Consider the following 22925-nt stretch of genomic DNA (forward strand, 5'->3'; position numbering starts at 1 on the left):
TATATTCCAATAAAACCTTACTTATGAACATAGAAGTTTTAATTTTATATAATTTTCACATGTCATGAAATTTGATTCTTATTTTGATTTTTTTTTCAACCACTTAAAATTGTAAAAAGCATTCTTAGCTCATGGATTGTACAAAAAGAGGTGGTAAGACAGGTTTGACCCATAGGCCACACTTTGCCTTGTGAGAGATCACTGATCATGGGATCATGGCCAAGGAGGGCTGAGGACCACAAGGCATCAAGAGCAGTGCCTGCTCTCACGGTGTCATCCTTTGCTATGCATTGTTAACTTTCATCCATATTTGTGTAAACTCATGTCATAAGAAATGCAGACCTGAGTCTCTAATTACCAGAGAACAAGGTGCCCCCACTAGCCACACTGCCACAAGAAGAGGGATACCACTCCTTGTGTCTGGAGCACTGGGCCAGATCAGAGTGGGTCCTCTAGGGAAGGTAAGTCCAACCTGCTGATGATGTATATTATTACCTCTTCTCACTTGGTCCCACTGGAGTCTTTCTAGGAACAAAAACCTCATGACTACATCATTCCCTTTCATTATTTTGAAGTACCTGTCCTGTGGGTAGAGGTCACTGGTAGATTTCCTGGCAAAGTCTTCAAATAGTCATATCACTAGTTGGGGACACTGAACCTGCAGCGTAATGCTACTAAGAAAGAAGAGAGGTTTTCTTGTTGTCTATGGCCAAGGGAGGCACTTGTCATGAGCTATCAATAAATGTGGCTCACTCTCTAAGCAGCTTACTTCTTAAGTTTTCCTCTCAATTTTGAGACCCGTAAGATAGTCCTCTATTCCTTTCCTGGAAACCAGATGTAAGAATTTCTAAATGAAAAAATTGGTATGATATGTCAAGAAATTTGTAATGTTTTGAACAACCCACAATAAAAAATTAAAAAAAAAAAGAAAAAAAAGAAAAAATTGGGAGTGTGTGTATAGTTTGGATCTGGAATGTCCCCCAAAGCCCCATGTGCTAAAGACTTGGCATCCAGCTTGGTGCTACAGGGAGGTGGTAGAGATGTTAAGAGATGGGGTCTAGTGGAAGGGTTTTGGGTCACTGGGAGTGGGCCCCTGAAGGGCACTCCACAACTCTGGTTTCTTTTCTATTTTTTCTCTTGCAGGTCATTAGGTGAGTGGTTTTGCTCTACCATGTGCCTCCACCATAATGTGCTACCTCACCACAGCCTAGTAATGGGGCTAACAAATAAATCATTAACTGAAATATCTAAAACTGTGAACCAAAATAGATCTTTTCTTTGTTTAAGTTGATTATCCCAGGTATTTATTATAGTAATAGAAAGTTGATTAACAGTGTCTTCCAATTGTGAATTTCTTTAAGAGGAATGCGAGGGCGGGGGGGGGCAATGTTGCAGGCGATGGTAAGATTGTGGATGCTCAATTCTCCTTTTCAATTCCAATCTTTGCTCTTGCATTTGGATTGTTACCAGAGGGTAATGATGCCTTTAAGAAGAGCCCAGCCTCCAGCAGGCAGGGGTCTAGAAGTCAGTGCTGACCTTGCATGCTTGTCAATGGCCACTAGAGGGTGCCAGAGCCTGAGCCCAAAAAGGCCTCGCCTATGGTCTGGAGAATCCATAGCCAGCCAGAAGCAAAGGCCATAGTCAGAATAGCAATTGACCTTAAGGATGCTCCTCTGCCTGATCATGTGAAGCAGCCTCAGGATTCAATGGACCAAGTGACTGCTTACTTTGGGGACAATGACTGAGGCTGGGAACTCATGAAAGTGGGCTAGGGGAGAGAATTGCTTTCTGGTTGCAGTGAAGCAGCTAAATAAACTTTCTACTTTCATAAGTTCTATGTTGAATACAAAAGTGAGAAAGTGCTAGGAAGTAAAATAATGAATAGGGATTGGGGTAGAGGTGTAGGGGCTTGGCTAACGTGGTTAGGGCCATGTTCATATGAAAGCAAGTCAGGAAGCGAGGGAAGGTGAAAAATGTTCCTTCCAAGTGTTCAGTGGCAGGCAAAGATAGCAGCTAAGGCTGAGCCACAGGGGTCTTCCCCACTATGCTCTCTGCTCCTTCCAACGATAACTTCCCCAGTTTTTTTTTCTTTTGAATTTTCAAAACAGAGAGAAAGTATATGGAGTCTAAAGGAAAAATGGTAATTTGCTTGGGATCTGTTTATAAAAATAAGATTATAAAATTGGCCTGAGCTGGGTACAGTGGCACACACCTGTAATCCCAGTGACTTTGGAGGCTGAGGCAAGGAGATTGCAAATTCAAGGTCAGAATGGGCAATTTAGCAAGACACTGTCTTAAAATAAAAAGGGATGGGGATGCAACTCAGTGGTACAGTGCTTGTCTAACATGCACAAGGTACTGAGTTCAATCCCCCCAACAGAAGAAGAAGAAGGAGGAGGAAGAAGAGGAGGAGGCTGGAGGAGGAGGAGGAGGAGGAGGAAGAAAAAGAAGAAGAAGAAGAAGAAGAAGAAGAAGAAGAAGAAGAAGAAGAAGAAGAAGAAGACGACGACAATGACACCTGTGGCAATATTGGCTTGAAGCAGCAGAGGTGAGAGAAGCAAGCTGCTTAGAGAGTGAGCCACATGTATTGATAGCTCATGACAGGTGAGACAATCTGTGTTTCCTATTTACTGAAAATTAACCACCTTGGGTGGAAAAATCTAGAAAAGGAATCTATATCCAAAGGTCATCTAGAAAGGATGATGGTGCCCAACTCAATAGTAACCCATGGGAGCCAAGAGATGAAAGACGAGTGAAAAGCAGCCAACTGAAATCAAAGGATCAATCATGCATGAGATGTTCCATTGGGTTTGTCTCTGAGAAATCCACAAAAATGCTCCTGAGGAGAAAGTCAACTTGAATATCCAGATCACAGTAATATTTGTAGATAATGTCATGACCCTTTCCCCTAGACCCAGCCTTGGAGGAAGGAGGTGAGCAAAGGAAATATGATTTGTTCACATTCTTCTGCCTTGTTACAGACTTCCATGGCTAAAGCAGACCCAATCCTGTAGAGGGGCAACTAAGTAAAATGAAGTTTGGAGCTGGGGGTCGTGGCATATACCTGAAATTCCAGGAACTTGGGAGGCTGAGGCAGAAGGATCATATGTTCAAGGCCACCCTTGGCAGTTTAGTAAGACCCTGTTCGTGGAGAGCCCCTGGATTTAATTCTTAGTGCTATACACACAAAAATGGAGTTTGGAATTCTCATCTCATTCTCATACTGGATTGGGCCTCTAAATGTGAAGAGAGAGAGAGAGAGAGAGAGAGAGAGAGAGAGAGAGAGAGAGAGAGAATTTACATATTATCTAAGAGTGATCAAAGAACTATGAGAACTGTCTAGGATTTAATTTTATCCAAGGACAGAATGTACTGTTTGATGGAGTAAGTTTACTAAGGACTGGTGGAATATGATATTTGTTTTTATAATTTTATTCTCTTAAGCTCAGTCCATTCAATATAGCTGTTGTATTAAAATCAGTTGGAGGACATGGAATGTAGTCAGTCAGTGGTTGTTATGCCTTAGATATGGGGTGTTCCCCAAAAGATCCTGGGTTAATGCAGGAATATTCAGAGGTGAAATGATTAAATTATGAGAGCTCTAACCTAATCAGTCCATCCAAGTTTGAATGTACTAACTGGGTGGTGACTGTAGGGAGATGGAGCACTGCTGGAGGAGGTAGGTCCCTGGGGGGGGTGTGCCCTGGAAGGGGCTCATCTTTCCTGTGGCCCCTTCCCTTCCCTCTCTCTGCTTCCTCACTACCATAAGCTGAGTAGAACTCCTCTGTCACACCCTTCCACCATGATGTTCTGTGTCACTTGGGCCAAGAGAATGGAGTTGGCAAACCATGGACTGAACTTTTGAAGTATGAGGCAAAATAAACTTTTCCTCCTCTAAGTCGTTCTTGTCAGGTATTTTGGTCACAGCAATGAAAAGCTGGTAACAAAGTGGTTGAGCACCTGCCTTGCAGGTCTAAGGCTGGGTTGATCCCCAGGTCTGCAATAAAGAAAAAGAAAAAAAAAAAAGTCGGATGAATCTTAAGCAAGGTGAAAAGTATTGAATAAAACCAAGGGTGATATTTTATGTTAATGAAATAAAGAATTCTATAACAATGTTACTCTTTCCTTTCTCTCTTCCTGCTCTTTTTCCATTAATTAGGAGATTTTCCTGTCTCTCTTCTCCTTGAGCTTCCAATTAGCCTTCACTCCACATTCTGTAAACATGACCTGGATACCAGTTCCCCCCTTTTTTTCCCCATGTGGTCAGAAGTTCCTCCATCCCTATGTATTTTTTATGCATAAGAATTAAGTTTGGCTCTATCAGTACATTGCTGTGTGACTTTGAGGAAATTACCTATCTTCACTGAATTTCAATTTATCATCTGTTAAATGGAAATAAAAATTTCTACCTTGAGAATTCAATAAGATAATGTCTGTAAATTTCTTAACATAGCATGTAGCACATAAAGTAAATGTGAAACAAGGTTAGTGATAAGAGAAATTTACCTAGATATTTCATCTTTCAGGAGCAGAAAATGAGCCTTCTCTGTGATGTATGCCATTCTAGCATACATAAAGTTCAGGATTCTGACCTGATGATGGTGATTATAATGACAATGACATGGTAATGACAGCAACAATTATTATAACAAGAAGATACCCCAGAATTGTAACAACAGGAAGCAAATAATTCAAAAACAATACCAATATGGGTAATGGGGCCTAGTAGATTATCACTTGGAATTGATAATAGCAGGCATATTATGTTGAGATATGGCAATCAGAGGCTTGGCTCGAGTTCAGCATAAATTCCATGCAGCTTCCAGAGAGAAACCAAAAACACAAATAGTGGTATCCATTAGAAAATATTTAATAAATATCCTCTAACATAGCATTCAGATAGACACTGTGCATGACATTCAGATAGACACTACTGATCACCTTCAGTTTTTTAAACTTTTCTTACTCATAGAACAGTGTGTTATCATATATAAATATGAAGGACAGCAATAAATCTGTTCTTAGTCTAACTTCAGCACCATCACATAATGTCAGAAACATTAAAAGAAAATGCAAATATCTAAAGGCTAGGAGAATTGTAATTTGAAATAAGTAAAGGGTTCTATAAAACAAATTGCTTCTGACAAAACCAATTGCAGTTTTGATAGAATTATGAAATGACTCCCTTATGGGATGGCAGTTATATTTGAACATTATCAAATCATTTGGCAATTTCTCATGCAATTTTAAATAAAGCAAATTAGACTTAAACTTGAGCAATCACAAAATAAAATGATTCAATGAAAACTGGCTGAGGGTCTGTAGATAAAGAGGTCATAATACCAACAATATGTCAATATGTGAAGCTCCGAATGAAGCTTGCGTGGGACTGCTCTTTCCATGTTTAAAATCTTAATTAAACAATGAGTGATGGAGTAACAGTATACAAATATAAAATGTTGTATTAGGTCCTTTTCAGGAAAGTCTATAAATATAAGGAAAAGGAACAACAGGAAAGAAACTCAGAGAAGTTAAAAAATTGCAGCAGGAAATAAAAACTTGCCCTTTATGTTGCAAAATTCAATGTAAATTATGTGGTATAAAGTATTATGACTCATAGGATTTATTAAGAATATATGGTAATGCCTAAAAGGGATATTTGGATAATGTCAGACAAGATATTTGAAATAAATTCATGATTACAGTTTTTCTTTGCATCCTAACCCCCTCAAAGAGCGTTCAATCTGTATAGATTGTAAAATAGGAAAAACCAGGAACTAGAAGCTGAAATATTAACTGAATGATAATAGAATTATAACATGTAAATAATGGTTGTGTTTACATTAATAAAGAAAACCAGATTTAATTTTCCATAAGGCTGTGCTTTCTTCCTATGTATTTATTTATTAGGTCCCTGGGGATTGAACCCAGGGCACTCTACCATGGAGCTCTCCCTATCCTTTTTTTAAACATTTTTTTTTTTTTATTTTGAGACAGGGTCTTGCTAAGTTTCCCAGGCTGGCCTCAAACTTGTGATTCTCTTGCCTCAGCCCCCCAAGTTGATGGGATTACAGGCATGTGTCAACACACCCAGTCCTTGTTATTTATTTTGATAGCAATTTAAAAAATAAATGCAAGAGATGATGGATTGAAATTGAGTAAGAAATATTTGGGGGGGGGGACGGATAGTAGAAAAATAAAGTATAACAAATGATGAGGGTCCAGATTGCTAAGGAGCCCTCTGAGATGTCTGATTTTAGACATATTTCATTGTAGACAAAGTTGAGAAAATATATGTGTAACTTGGAAATGGAATCAATATGTTCAAGTAGATAAATATCACTTATCAAAATATCAAAATAGAATTCTGAAGTGAAAAAAAGTTAATATATTTGCATGTTACAGATGAGGAAACTGAGACTCAAAATGATGCAGAAACCTGTTCAGAATGACACAGAAGTTTTGAAACACAGCCTGTCTTTTGCTTCAGTGTTTTTCCTCGCTGCCACAAAGTGCCCACTGTGTGGTGACATGAATGCTATGTCTCTTCTCTTTCCTTTTTGAAAAACTCGTTAAGAACTTAGACTCTGCAGCAAAACTACTGCCATTTAAATCCTAGTTCTATGGTTTTCTATTATGGTAACCTTGACCTGCCTCTTTCTGTTTCCTCATCTACGAAATGCAGATAAGATTAGCACTTATTTTATAGTATTGTTGAAAGTATTAAATTAGTTAACATGTATAATATGCCTAGAACAGTTAATAGCATGTAGTAAATATTCAATAAGTAGTAGTATTGTATTTATGATTAGAAGTCTAGATTTCATACCACTAAGTTTGATATAACACATCATAGAGTTTTTGTTGTTTTTTTCTCTTCAGTGTTAGGGGTGAACCCAGGGTCTTGTGCTTGCTAGACAAGCACTCTATCACTGAGCTATGTCTCCAGACACATCACTGGACTTCTTTTGTTCTTTTTTTTCTTTTCTATCAGAGCACTTAAAGACACTTTCCTGGAATACATGAAACAAGAAATAATTTATTTCCCAATTTAGTTGTATATTATTTTATGTCTCAAATATAATAGGAATCTATTTTTTTCTCTTATTGATCAGCTTTTAAAATGGTTGATTCTCAGTAGAGAAGGGGGATTCAGAGAATGGGAGGAGGGGGAGTCATGGGGAAGTACTGGGGAATGAAATCCACCAAATTATGCTATGTCCTTGTATGAATATATCACAATGAATCCTGTTTTTATATATAGTAACAATGCACTGATTCCAATAATAAACATAATAGAAGGGAGATCAGTAGAGGGAGGAAGAAAAATAGGGAAAGGAAAGGTAAAGGGGAATGAGATTGATCAAATTATGTTATGTGCATGTATGAATATGGCATAATGAATTCCACTATTATGTATAATTATGATGTGCCCATAAAAAGAAAGAAAAGAAAATATGTCCCTTAAAGATGACTGGGAAGAGGGGCTGGCGCTGGGGCTGGGGCTCAGTGGCAGAGCGCTTGCCTAGCATGTGTGAGGCACTGGGTTCGATTCTCAGCACCATATATAAATAATAAATAAAATAAAGGTCCATACACAACTGAAAAAATATTTTTAAAAAAAGATGACTGAGAAGAGATGATGGGCTCATTGAATGGGTACCCAAATATATAATTCTCAACTGTGATTAGGATTTAGCAAGAGTCTGATTGCTGGGTATGCTGGTGCACGCCTGTAATCCCAACTACCAGGGAGGTCGAGGAAGGAGAATTGCAGTTTCCAGCTGCTCATCCTAGGCCATTTAGTGACAATCTGTATTAAAAGAAAAGAAAAGAAAAGAAAAAAGAGAAGGGGAAGGAAGGGAGGGAGAGGGGGAGAGAAAGGAAGAAAGGAAGCAAAAAACAAAAGGGATGGGGCTATAACTCAATGGTACAATGCTCCCAGGTTCAATCTCCAGAACCAAAAACAAAACAAAGAAACACACACACACACAGACACACACACACACAGCCAAAAGACTTTGAATAAAAATAACATGTATGACAACAGAAAAAGTTGGATCATTGACATGTCTTAAGCTAATTTAGCCTCTTTTTCTTTCTTTTCTTTTAAAATATTATTAACTCATTATTTTAAACATATTTGATGAGGTTTGGTCCATTGCCGTTATCATTCTCACTGAGCCTCAAAGTAGATCCCTTCTGGTTAGCAGGAATCTAAGTGGACTGCAGAGTACTTTTTGAAAGGATTAAAGTTGTCTGATTCCTTGCAGACTTGTGTATTTCCTGCTTCAGTCCTAGGATCCCACCATTTTTTCCAAGGATTTCTGTTTCCTTTTAGTGAGAAATGGTATTTAGAAAACACAGTCTATCTGGCCTTTTTATAGGACAAAGAAAGAATTTTATTTTGTGGGTTTTTTTTTGAAAGATAAATTACAAGTTAATACTAATATGACAAATTCAAGATTACAATATTTATACATAAGCTCTTCTATTTTTTATATAAATCTTCTTTTCTCCCATGCCAAGTATTCTGTTTATCAATGATGATTGAGAATCATAGAACTAAAAACAGTAAAGATATCCAATATTTACTCATTTGCTTTATCACATATAATCATCTTTGAAAAACAATTCCTACACTACTGCCACCAGTATGATCACCAGAGATTGGGGTTTTATTTTATTTTTTACACTTAATATCATGAGACATATTCCACAGAGGCTCTATAGTCAAGTTTGTTTTTAAATTATTTGGAATTATTATGTTCTGTGTGGTTCTGTCATCAGCTGGAAATACATTTAGGTTTATTTATTTCACATAATTTGTTAGAATTTTTATTTAAATTTTATTTTATTTTATAGTTAAATAAAATATGTATGTTCTTCCAAAGTCATAGCTGTAAAACAAGGTGCATACCAAAAGTCTAACTATATGCTTTTTCCTTCCTCCCTTTCTCCTCCAAATTTATGGTTTATTATTTTAATATAAGCAAATATAGTCCATATATAAATATATATATACATATTTGTATGTCTCCTTTCTTGAATAACAAGTATGAATTGCACACTTTTCCTTCTACTTTGCTTTTCTTCACTAAAAACCACAACTCAAAGATGATTCCATAGCATCATAGATAGTAATACTCTTTCCTGCTTTTCATAGTTGTAAAGTACCCCATTATGTGGTTATACTTTATCAGTGGTGCCTGGACCAGCAGTGCCACCATCACTTTTAGAAGTGTATACTCTCAGGCCACACCCAAGACACTGAATTGGAAGCTTGGATTGGGGCCCACTAACCTGTGTGTTAACAAGTTCTCTGAGTAATTACAATAAACCAAAAGTATTTGAGAATCACTGGCCTATAGTTTATTTTATCACTTCAACAGTAGGGTTGTTTTCAGCATTTTTCTACTACAAACAATGCTGCAATGGATTCCTTATACTTATATCTCTATATTTTTACCTATGTTTTTTGGGGGTTGATTCCTAGATGTGGAATTTTTGGATAAAAGAAAAATTCATGTATAATTTTGCTAGATTTTGCCATGTATGGTGTTTCTACTTATGTAGACCTTTCCAACAGATTACTTTGTCAAATGTTTGAATATTTGCCGATGTAAAGATGAGAAATGATGTATTTGTGATGTTTCCATTTGCATTCTGTTATGGTTGAAAACTATTTGCATATTTTTCTGGGCTCCAGCCCATTTTCCTATGGTTAATGAAACTTTTATTTCCTATTTTTATAAGCTTTTTGCATAATAACTTTTTCATGCTATTTTCTTCCAACTAATTTTATTTTTTCTTTGCTTACCGTATCTTTTTTCAAGAAAAATACCTTTTATTTTATGTAATTGGTTTTTCCTTAATCCATATACACTAATTTATTGAGCCTAGTTACTTTTCAATTTTGGCCCATCCTGAATGTCTCTGAGAGTCTTGCACAGAGAAATCTCTTTTTCCCAAACTAACTCCTTGAGAAGGTTTAGCTATGGAGAACTAAGGAGAAAATAAATCACCACTGCTGGAGTGTGGAATTTAGAGCAATGTATTTAGATGCTCTATAGTCTCTGAAACTTCTTCACTATTACTAACAGGTGTTCAATGGTGTTGGCTGAGAAAAAGTTCAAGCTGGGCCCATTACATTCTCTCTAGGCTGTGATCATATTCTCTTCTTGGCTTCTAAACAAATTGGTACATTAATGCAGTTTTTATAAACTACTGATGCTTCACACTGTGCTTATTTGTAAAGCAATTCATGTAATAAAAATAGACTCCTGACACATTGGAAGCCTCTGGAAATGGAAAGAGTGGATTATATTCATTCCCCTGGAGTGAGCTAATTAAGAGAATTCAATGAAAATTCTGTTACCAATTTAGATATTCTGCTTTCATTTCCTTACAGGTGCATAGTAATCATCATGTGACTTGCATAGCTCCACTTGTTCTTTTGTGGCAATTCCCTCATTTGGCTTCGATGAAGAGATTTATAGTCTCCTTTTATGGAGATTACATGCATGGACTCAAAAGAAGAGAGACTTTATTCTAGAAATCAACTTCTACATAACTTCCTTAATTTTTGGTGAGTTCAGAAATATGGATGACTATAAATAATAGTCATAAATATTGATGTAAATATTTATATCATCTTACATTTGTTTTGTGCTTTTTATACTTATAGGGTATTTTCATATAAATTATCTTCTTTCTATTTATATAATTTGGTTTCCTAATTTTTATTTTTTATTTATTTATTTTTTAAAGAGAGGTGAGAGACAGAGAGAGAGAGAGAGAGAATTTTTAATATTTTTTTAAAAGTTTTTGGCGGACACAACATCTTTGTTTGTATGTGGTGTTGAGGATCGAACCCCGGCTGCACGCATGCCAGGTGAGCGCGCTACCGCTTGAGCCACATCCCCAGCCCAATTTCCTAATTTTTAAATTAAAAAATCTTGTTTTGCAGAGCTGGAAATCAACTCAAAAGGCTTGAGCATACTAGGCAAGCACTCTACCCCTGAGCTATACCTCCAAACCTACAAATGATCTTCTTGAGCCTCAAAATACATGAAATAGATGGGACTTTATATACATATATTGTATATGAGTGTTATGGTTTGGATATGAAGTGTTCCCCAAAGACCCATGTGTTAAAGTTTTGATCTCCAATGCAGAAATATTCAGAGGTGAAGCTTTGGAGAATTGACTGAATTATAAGGACTCTAACTTCATCAGTGGACTAATCTATCCATAGATGAACAGACTACTGGGAGTTGGTGGAAACTGCAGGCAGGTGGACATGGCTGGAGGAAGAAGGCCACTGGGGGAGTGTTCTTGGGAACAATATCTTGTCCCTTATCCTTCCTCCTTCTCTTTCTCTCTTCCTCCTTCTCCTCCTTCTTCCCCCTCCTATTTCTTCTTCTCCTTATTCTTCTCCCTTCTCCTCCTCCTCTTCTTCTTTTCCTTCTCTTTCTCCTTCTTTCTCTCCCTCTCTCCCTCTCTGCAGTGTTCATGAGCTGAGCAGCTTTTCCTGCCACACCCTTCCACTATAATGTTCTGTCTCACCAAAGCAACGGAACCAGCCAACTGTCACATTCAAATCCAAGTTGTACCAGAGCAGTGGATTATGCTGCAAAGAAACCAAAGAAAATACCAAAGAGAGCCTACAAGCATGGGTTTTATTGAGAATTGCTTATGTGGAAAGTACCATAGTGATAGGCTCAATAATAAATAGCACCTCTGTTCATCACAGTTCTGGGTAAACATTACCTCTTCTCCCTCATGGTGTTTTGTTCAGCAGTTGCTGGCTGGACAAATGAACATGTCCTTTCCATACTACCCTCAGTTCCACCCCAGTTGCCACTGATAGAGGGATTTTAAATATTAAGCTGCAGACACAGTAACATCATCAGCATTAGCTTGCTTTCTTAGCTTGTAGGACCAGCATCCTGAGGAGCAACTGTCCTGGGATACATGGAAGAAAGTTGCTATCTACAGATAACACTAACTTGCCCCAGTTCCCATTGTGCATAGAGAAAGCCAGTGTCCTTCAAGATAATATAAATTTGTATATTCTGACCCAACCTTGCTCTCATTTCCTCCTTAACTTGGCTAGGCTTTTAGGAATAGAAAAGGGCCATTCATAGTGTTTTACTGTCCTTCTTTTCTTTAAGGATGATACACTGACCATGGACTAAAACCTCTCAAGCTATGAGCTGAACAAATTTTTCCTCCTAAATTGTTTTTCTCATGTATTTATCATGGTGTGAAAAAGCTTAATAACACAATGAGTAACTCAGAAATTTTAAATGATTTGCTCAATTACCTATAGCTAATAAGTGGAGAAATTAGGGATTGTATTAAGGTCTTCCAGCTACAGCTACAGGGTTCTTTGTATTTGAGTACATTTCTTTGTTGGAGGAAGTTCAGTCTGCCAGATTTTTTTTAATGAAATTGTTTGAATTTTATCCTCACACTCTATTAGAGAGTAAAAGAGACAGAACCTGGTTTTATAGTAGTACAATTCCACATAGATACTGTAAGCTATAATTATGAAAGAGAAGAACCACAGATATAATCTAGTCAAATCTTGCCCTACAGCAAAGAAACACTATTTGTTTAAATTATTTGTCTAAAATAATGTCACATATTGTTGGTGCAGACAGATCTCTATTGGTTGAGGAGACAGAAAAGGTGACTTCTGAGTCAACTATAGAAGTTGCAGGTAAAAAGGTACATTGTCTAAGTCATCACAGAAAGCTGGTGTTTTAAATGAGAGGTATCAAGGTTCTGACAACTGAACAAAGTTCAATATAAAGGAATTGGGAGGATGTGTAGTTTTCATCTAGGAGTTCTTTTTATTGGTAGAAAAAAATTTTATTCAACATTAATTGAGTAATTTGTATATGCCTTGGAATTCAGAGGCATCTCAGGCCCATAGGAAGGAAATTGTATAGCAACTGGTGAGTTGGGAGAACCCAGGTACTAGGTTAATCTAAAGGTTATGACTCTGACTCTGGGGAAACGAATTAGCAAAAATAGGGCAGTAGAGCTGGCAATATCCCAGTCCTGTGAACTTGGGATCTTGGGGCCAGGGAAGCTGTGTCTCTGTAGTCACCATGGAAGCTCAGTGATCACCACAAAGACCCTGAATCCTGGGTTTCATAGACAACAAAGGAGATTCAAAAGCAGGAAATGTTGACATCAGAACATAAGATTCCAGCTTTTTCGTCATCTCTCTGCAGTGAAACCTCCCCTGATGGCTCTGTTTCTATTGCATCAGCACTAGAAAATCTCCCAGACCCACTGCCAGAGATTTCAGTGTTTCATTTGACCCCTCTCTTTTACTCCTTGTTCAGTTAGTTTTTAAAGGCACTTAACTTATGAGTCTCCATTCATTTTATTTATCCTAATGACTAGAAAACACTAAATTCATATTAAAAATAAAATCCAAACTTTCAGTTTTGGGTGAAGTACAGGAGATTTGGAAAATAGTAGGCAGGTCATTGTTAATAATAAAAAAAAATCACTAGTAGAGTAACAGCTTTACAAACTAACAATTATGAGAGGCTTCAGAATAAAGCTCAGAGCCTATATGTAATGCTGAAAGCATTGAGAACATCAAGATCCAACTCAATACTATACTGAATATCACAGATGAAAATAAAGTGCTATAATTTCACTTCTCTATTAAAGGAAAAATTGTCTTAATTAAAAAAATGTGGTTTGATGAGGAGTTTATTTAAACAGTGTCTAAATCATCCACTCTGTGTATAATGTGAATGTTCTATCAACAGGGACTTGTGATCTTTTTGTCTTTGTTTGCTGCAATTTAAATTTTATTCTTTAATTTTCTGAAACGCGTCAAATACCAATAGCCTCTGGCTGCTTATAAAATATTTATTTAAAAATATATTCAATAAAAAATCCAAACAGCAGCTGAGCTCATAAATAATTTAGCAAGTAGAAAACTGACTTTTACTCACATGCAGAGGCCAGCCACAGACATGATGCTCCCCTGAACCCTAAAGACAAACACAGCGTGAAAGAATTCTGGCAGAGCAAGAGGGGGGGAAGAAGCCAAAACAAAATACAAATGGCCTTATTCTTTTTTCCCCATAAAATTTGAGTTTGGGGCCAGAAATTGAGTATTAACTCATCATTGTTTTCATAAAATTATTTTCACCTGTCTTAGCTACTTAGGCATCTGAAATGTCTCTCCAGTTAATGAGCAGTGGTTTTAGGCTTTTGGGGTGGCAATGGATTTTCTCTAGCCATTGACCAGTAAGCAATCAAACTGGTGTATATGGTTCCATATCAGAGGTTTGGGTGGAATTTTTGGGTAGACTTTTTAAAGTACCTGGATTTGAAATTTTTTGGCTCTGAGCTTAAAATGCAATTTTGGTTTGCTGATATGAAAGCACAAATGCTATGAAGCTGCATTTCAGTACCGTGTGACTCTATCCCTCTATTCACATACAGAAATAATGAGCTTTAATGGAATACTCTTAGGTTAGATTCCATCATCGGATGCACTGATGGCTGAATGCAGTCTCTCTAAAAAGGTAATGTCCTTTCCCTAGTGTTTTCCTTTATCTACTGGAGGTGAGGGCTTTGAGTAGATTATTTTATTAGATGTATAAAGTCCCAGAGAAATCAGGAATGTCAACTGTATTATCAATAGATTACAGGTACACAATTTTAGTATGGCCTACCTGTTCTGTATTTCAACAAGGATTTTTTTCTTTATTACATTTGGCATCTAACCTTTTTAAATTTTCATAGTGATGTTAGTCATATTTTTAGCAATAAAAATAAATTAAATATTATTACAAAGAGGAATAACTGTAGAATATAATCTCTTAATCTCTAATGACTAGCTTTATAAATACTCATTTGCATATTTGGTCACTATAACACAAGCAATAGTAAGAGAATAATATTGACTATAGAAACCCCTGGAGATGTGGCTCAGTGATTGAGTGCCCTGAGTTCAATTCCCCAGTACCCAAAGAAAGAAAGAAACTCCTAGATATATACCCTTACATTCTTTTTAAAAGAAATTGTTATTTGATAAAATGGAAACATTGCTGGTTAGTTGGGACTGCTTCCTGTTTTTCCCTGTATTCTTTCATTTTGGTTTTTTCTTTCCTGGGAAACAAGGTTTGAATAGGAATTCAAGGAACATGGCAGTTAAAGCCTCCTACTCAGAAACTGAGTAGGAGGTTTAAAGCATATATTTTATGTTCATAAATAGTTAATATCCTCAAGGGATTGTTTTTTGTGTATTATAAGATTTGATATGAGAAAAAAGTGACTATTTCTACTTTCCATTGTTAGCAATCAAAGCACATGGTCCTTTTTATGTGTTCTTGAAAGGGGTGCCCCTTCTCAAATGCTGAATAATCCACTTGACTATAAATACTATTTTTAACTAATATTGCTGTTTGACTTCTCAAAAGAGTCTAAGTGAGAATGCTTGTCTCTACAGAACCAGGCATACACTTCCTCTTCTGAAAGGCACTTTTTTTTTTCCTTTATAAAGAGAGTTACTGTCTTCAGCCTCCATTCTGTTACACAAACATGTCAAGTTCTCTTCTGCCTGAAGCACTATGCATTTATCCCAGATAGGCATCTGGGCTACTACCTTACTTCCTTCAAGTTTCTTCTTTTTTCTTATCAGACTGTCCTTTGACCAAAATAGCAACCCTCACCAACCCCAGTACTGTCTGTTCTGCTTATCCTTTTTTTGCATTTTTCATTTAGTACCTGACTTATGTTTCTATAGTTCTTTATGATCTGTCTTCTTCCATCCGAATGTAAGTTCCTTAAGGACAAGACGGTTGCCTGTTTTATTACTGTTGTATATATCCTTCCCCTAATATAAATTCTGGCACATAGTAGAGGCTCAATAAATATTTCTTGAATAAATAAATGAATCAATCAATAATTGAATCAGATACTTATTGAACATTTTCTGTATATCAGAGACCTTGATAGATTCTTGAAACATAACTAAAATATGCAAACTTTTCCCCCACCTTTGTAATGTTTACAGTCTAGTGGGCAAGAACAATGATGTCAGCTGTACTGACATGTGAGTGCTGTGTACATGTATTTTCATTAACTTTAATATTCAAATCTTAATGGCTCCAGGTCTCTAAAAGCCCACTCATTCTAATTGACCAGCTAAAGAGTCCTCTGAGCCCACAGTTGATTCTTGTTTATTCATGGGAGATATGGCACTGACTGATTGAATATTAAACCATTGCTCATAGGGAAAATATAGGGCTAAATTCCTACAAGCCTCTGGCCACAAAATTTTCATCAACTGATCAACACATGACTGTGTTTCATGTGTTTTTCTGTTTAAAGAAAACTTATTAATAGATATACAGTTGATTCATTAGCAATGAACTCATGGCTACAAGTACTATAACTTGTTTGGAATAAAGCTTTTTAACACATGTATTTTCTCCCTAAGGCACATCACAGCATTTTTGTGCTAGGGGAACTAGACAGTACTTCAACACTATAGTTGGGGTTACTTTAAACAGTTGAAATCACCAACAAGAAACAAAAATAAAAATCTTGGCACTAAACAAACTGCAAAAAGGACATGGTATAGAACTTGAAACAAGAAGGCAGAGCATCACTTGTTCAACCTCAACTGAGAACATGTGTTTGGGGTGCCTCAATTTTTTGCTGCTCTACACTTATCCACATAGGACCATTAATACACCATGAGTAATGATTTGGGGTTACAAATACATTTTAGCAATGTCAGGAGTCGCTCTGGACAGGAGCTACGTATACACCTTGAAGTCCTGATTAAAGAGGTACTGGACTGGTATTGCACCCTGCAATGCAGGTGGACTTTACCTCTGCTTGGATAAGAAAGGTGCAGCTCTGGGAGTGGGCATCACCCCATGGGGTTGAATTATACCCACCTGTTTGTTGTAATCCTACCCTTTGCCCTTTTTTGGGATTGAATGTTCCATGGATTAGCTCCCCCCATTAATAAAACCTGGGTTCAAGACATGTTCCTTCTCTTTGTTGCCTGCTTTGCCTCCTTGGTGGGAGCTGGGTCAGAGGGGCCATCACAGAACCTAAAGAAAAAGGTATTTCTCTGTCTGTGTGTCGTTATTTCGTGCCAGCCCAGTTCTTCTGGAGTGACCCTGACCAGTTTAGTTGTGTATCACAGTAAATGGCACCGGAATAGGGACACCAGCGTGAATTTTAAAAATTTAGTGGGTTTGGAATTTCTCTCCACAAGCTAAGCATGCTTAGGATTTCAGAGTATTGTGGGTTGAATTGTAGAAAGTAAGTGAATTAGAGCAAAAATTTATGACATTAAACTTATAGCATCTGGGAATTTTTCGTCTTTAGAAAGACGAAATTGCAATTCTAGAAATTCTAATTAAGAATAGAGAATCCTCTCCCATGGGAAAAGCACTTTGATGGATCTTTTTTGTATTCTTTTTGTGAGTTTTTGTATTTCGAAAAATTAGGTAAAGATTTTTTGGGGTTTATATCCTAGGAATCTGCTCTTGGAGACTGAGAGAGAAGAAATAAAGGATTTTTTTTTGTGGTGGAACTTGACATGGGAGATTTTCTACTTCTAGAGAAGCAAATTTTGTTTTTCTACTGTTTTTAGAGGTGCTCAAACAATTTATACGGAGTCCCCTCACTACATTCTTGTTCTGCCAGGATATGAATGGTTGTGACCCAGCTTTTGTTCTGGGACAGATGCAGGGCTCTAATCTGCCACCAGTGGTACTTTTGACCCTTGGGCAACCTGGTATGAATGCCAAACTCCGACTGCCTTTAGATTTGGTGACGGCACCAGTGTCTACCACTAAAGCAGCTTCTGTTTTTAATTTTTTATTTTAAATACCTGCACACTGTGAGGGGGTTGGGAGTGGAACTGCTCCGTGCCACTGCCTTTGACCAGGGATTCTCAGGGACAGAAACCTCCCCAGGCCAAGGGCTCCAGCAGTGAAAAGCCGGGAGAGCTGAGGCTTGCAGGAACATGGGTGGAGCCACCATCCAGCCCATGAATCCCAGGCTCTGGCAGGGCACCCTCGGGAGCACCCACATGGCACTGTCCTGGAGGGATTCCAAGCGGGAAAACACAAACAGAATGGGCAGGATCCAGACATCTGGGAAAGTTCTGGGAGCCTATAACAACTCGTGGAGCCAGGAGCATTTGCCCCAGATAATTCTAAGCTGCCAATGTTGGGGGGATGCTAGCCACTGGCCAAGCATCATGGAGACAGATGCTTACCCCAGGCGATAGAGGACAATTTGCTGATTGCAACCCTACTCTGGGCAGACACCCGGTGCCACAGGGGCATCCTGCGGCTCGCCATTGGAACACACATCCCCAGGACAGACACAAGCACCGGACGTGGGCTCAAACAGCAACCAAATGCTGAATCAGCCCGCTGCCAAGGACTTTCACCATGGGAACCAGGTGCGACTGTGTAACAAATGACACACGGACAATGGGGAGGACTTGGGCAGCGACCGAAAATCGGGCTAGCCCAGCGTCAGGGACCTTTGCCAGGAGCTAGGCGCCACATGGCCGGAGGCACCTCCCTGGACAGTGGGAGCCCGCGGGAGCAGCCATAGTGAAGGCTGGTCATAGCCGCCATGTCCACATCACCTTGGTAACCGCCTGGAGCCTGGCCAGGCTGAGCCCAGCTTCCCATCCCGCCTGCTTGCTAAGGGAACGCAGAGCCACTCTCACGACCTCCGGGGGTGGGGGGTGGGGGTAAGCGGGTTGGTTGCAGGGAGATTTGGAGTGAAATGCAAACCCACGGGCCAACACCAGGGACTCTCAACTGGAGGTTGGTTCCTTGCTTCTACACAAAGAAATTCTGTAACCACGTGGAGGAACCAACATGGCAGATGAGTCCCACCTCCCACATTTTCAAGGGCTTCTTCCCTTTAGTCCTTCCACTGTCACTCAAATGGGGCTCTTGGTGCCGCCTCCCAATCTTTGACTCGTACTTCCTGTTTCACGCAGGCCTTACCTGAGCTGCCACAGAGCCTGCATTTTACTTAAGGATGCTCACCTGTCAAAATCCTTACCCCCCCCCCCCATAGATCTTCAATACTAACAAAATAATTCCTTTCCAGGTACAATTTGATTTGATAAACTTATTTATTGCAGCCACCAGCCTGACTGTTCTCAACCTGATTTTTTAATCCCTCAACAGTTTCCTTTAAAATCCTTCCTTTTCCTTTCTATGGTTGTGTTACTGAATAATGTCCCATTGATGAGAGGTGTAATACATATGCTTCTTTGTATTTTGCTTTTATTTTTGGACATCATGAGGATGCATTTTGCTCATCACAGGAACAAAAGCCGGCAACCTGTGGCAGTTTTCTTGCAGTGTTCACATGATGACCAAGAAATCCTTACCCTTCTCATTTCTGACTATATAAATACAGAAAATAAATAAAATTACACAAGGATCTTATTTTCACTAAATCATGTGACGTCACAGAGATAAAAAGTGCACTCTTAATCCAAAATAAATTAAAATGGATCCAAATATTTTAAGAACCATATGGTTTCATAAGATAGTTATAACTATACCTTTATTATTAATGCATATTTTCCAATTAAATAATCTATAATACTTAATTCATAAAATAATTAACACATATATCTATTTTTTAATATGTGTCTATTGACTTCTAATCATTTTTCTTCAACAGAAAACACATAATTTATATGTGCATTTATCTGATGCTCTGCTTTTTGTAGTTAAAAATAATTAAGATAAATGTTATTTACTATAAAATACTTATTTCAAGGAATCCATCAAATTATCTCTAATTCCTAAATCATTGCTCATGCTTAAGTATCTTTTTTTATTAAAAAAATAACAATTATTTAGATTCTAAGATCTACAGAAATTATTCCAAAACCATAGCCCAATAAAAATTTTAGGAGAAGAAGATGCTTCATCAGACAGAAAGCACACATTAGAAAGTCATAAGAGGAAGAAGAAATCGTCTTTGAGTAAAAGAAAAGATCTTTATATAGTCTAAGATTTTAATGATAAAGGAATTTTCCTGAATAGGGAAATATTTATATAATCGTCTAGACAGTGATGTAGAAAGTTGAGATAGTTTGAGAACAGATTTATGTATGACTGGATTAATATGGACAGATCAATCCTGTTGATGTTTCAGGCTTTCCCCCCTGATTTTATTATACTGATATGAACCAATATTTTGTCCATATTTTGACATGATAAAACCTATTGAAATATTAAGTTTATTTTCATTAAATAAGATCATTATTTACCTAGTGATTCTTACTGTTTAAGTCAAGGATCAATTTTTAGTGAATCCAATTCACACATCCTTGATTAAACAATAAATGTCTTCAAATATTACCTTGAGTTCCAATTTTGAAACTTCTCTTTAGAAATTAAAATTGACTAATTCAAATACATCAGTAATTATGATTATTACTGCTAATTCCTACATATTACCTCTGTTTATTAGATATTTATGGGATTTAGGAGAGCATTTTATTAGGACTGGTGTTCTCCAAATTAAAGTCATATGTTAATTTTGAATAATAAAGGTTGCAAACTTTGTTAGGAATTCATTGGTATAAGTTCTCTGACTGGACCTATTATCCATAAAATATATGGTAAGACTTGTATACTACTCCCTACTGGGGAAGTAACCTTAGTCATTGTTTTTTTAAAAATGACAATGAAGAGACACTTATTTAAAGAATAATATTCTAAGATACAAGGATATTTTGAGACCTTCTCTCAGAAAGAGATAGAAAGTTTTTTGTTTTTTTTTTAATATTTATTTTTTAGTTTTCGGCAGACATAACATCTTTGTTTGTATGTGGTGCTGAGGATGGAACCCGGGCCTCACGCATGCCAGGCGAGCGCCCCTCCACTTGAGCCACATCTCTAGCCTCTGAAGGTTTCTTTTGAATTGTCCATTTACATGTAGCATCAAGGTGGGATCATCTAGACTATATACTGAGAAATTACAATGATGAACAAAAGGTGTCTTATTTTCATATATTGTTAGATCTAGCCTCAATCAGTCATGAGACAAGGCCTTAAAAAATTGCCTACCAGAAAGTAAGATCAAAGGGAAACTCTCAGACTTGATATAAACCAAAACAAATTCAGAGAGATTTTTTAAAAGGTCCAAATACATTTATTGTACTGTTTCAAAATTTATGTCAAATGTCTGACCTCATCTAAAAAGATATTATGCTATTACTCAGCTAAATTTTAAAGTAAAAGACCACCCAAAAAACAATTTTGGGGAGATTTATCTTAACCATGCCCCAATAACACAGAATAGGGACAAACCTGATAGCTGTCTGGACCACAGACAACTCCCTGAAACAGATATCCAATAGGTAAACAGAATGCCTAAAAAATAATTTTAGTAATCTTTTACAGAAATTCTACTGTTTTCATAGAAAGACTCAAAAAGACAATACACAGCACACTAAATTTGTGGAGGGCCACCCAATTTCAAAGGATTACAAAAATTGACATGATCCTAACCAAATTTAGCTGTTACCCACAATTTATACAGAGATCAAAGAGAAAAAAATTAAAAACTTGTAGAGAGAAAGAGATTAAACTACTAATCTTACCCCAAGAAAATTAAGCTTCCTGATTAAAAATTTTACTTCTCTTCTAAGTTATAAACAGATATTGGAAGTCTCTAAACATTAAAACAGGGCCTTACTTCGAGCCCCTGTCAACAGTTTATTACTGAGAAAAAAGACTCTAGAAATAATTATCCCTAAAATATTACACAGATAGCCATGAATAAATCAGCTCAACAGCCGATAGCTTATTTCAGTAAAAAATTTAGTGTGATAGACCTTTTCTCAACTTTAATAATGTGAGGTAATGCCCTAAATACATTGATATTTTTGAAATTAGCAAAGTCATAAATTATACATAATTATTAGATCTAATTTTGTTACATTAAGTAAAGTTATTAATGATGTTCATACAACTGTTTCTTTTTATCTATCTATTTATTTATTTATTACATAGATGACAATAGTGGAGTGCATTACATTCATAATTATCCATTCACTGCACAATATTTTGTAACTCTGTATATAAAGTATGTTTACACCAAATTATGCCATTATACATGAGCTCTCTTATTTTTTTGCATACAATTCTTAATACACCTTCATACCACCATTTGTCATATCTCTGTTTGTATATAAGTTAACACCAAATTCATATCTTCAACTGTTTCTTTAAACACAAAGATTGTTTAGACAATAATCCTTCAAAATGTCATTGCTAGCTCAATGTCATACAAATTCTAAATTAGATCACTATCTTAATAATACTGTTGACTCATTCTTACCCATTAATATTTGAGATACTAATTCCCCACACTCAGGTCAACATTAAGCTTTATAACAATAAAAACAGTTTTTCATACATTGGTAAATAAAAGACTATTCATTTTTCTATTTCATTTTTTATTAATGGTAAAAAAGCAAAAGATCTTCTTTAGGGTTATTAAGCATGTGTGCTTCCTATTTTGGATAGATAGATCTATCTTTTTCCCATGCCCATAGTAAAGACCACCACTCCTAATTTAAAAACTCTGTCTCTAGCCTCATCCCAAATTGAATAATTATTTAAGTTAATCTAGAACTAATTTCAAAATATAAATTTTTATATGCAGCTTACTGTATTCTTCATTTTGGGGTAATTCTGTTAAAGTCATACTATTAGTAAAGGCTAACTTTCTATTTAACATGATCTCTTTCCAATTCACTAATATTGAACTTAACTAGTAGATGACCTTTGTCAAGTTTTATGACCAGCTAGAGATAATAAATCCTTTCTTGTTATTTACTTGTACTATTGTCTATAACT

At 36.8% G+C, this 22925-nt stretch overlaps 1 long non-coding RNA gene across 1 annotated transcript; it reads left to right on the forward strand.

Annotated features, from left to right (window-relative positions):
* The first annotated feature begins 7647 nt into the window (after window positions 1-7647).
* Window positions 7648-17200, forward strand: LOC125616615. Its single transcript, XR_007347343.1, has 3 exons — window positions 7648-7659; window positions 11935-11937; window positions 17011-17200. It is a non-coding gene; the product is annotated as an uncharacterized LOC125616615 (long non-coding RNA).
* Window positions 17201-22925: the final 5725 nt, after the last annotated feature.

The sequence above is a fragment of the Marmota marmota genome, unplaced genomic scaffold (assembly GCF_001458135.2).
Source record: "Marmota marmota marmota unplaced genomic scaffold, marMar, whole genome shotgun sequence".
NCBI classification, from domain to species: Eukaryota; Metazoa; Chordata; class Mammalia; order Rodentia; family Sciuridae; genus Marmota; species Marmota marmota.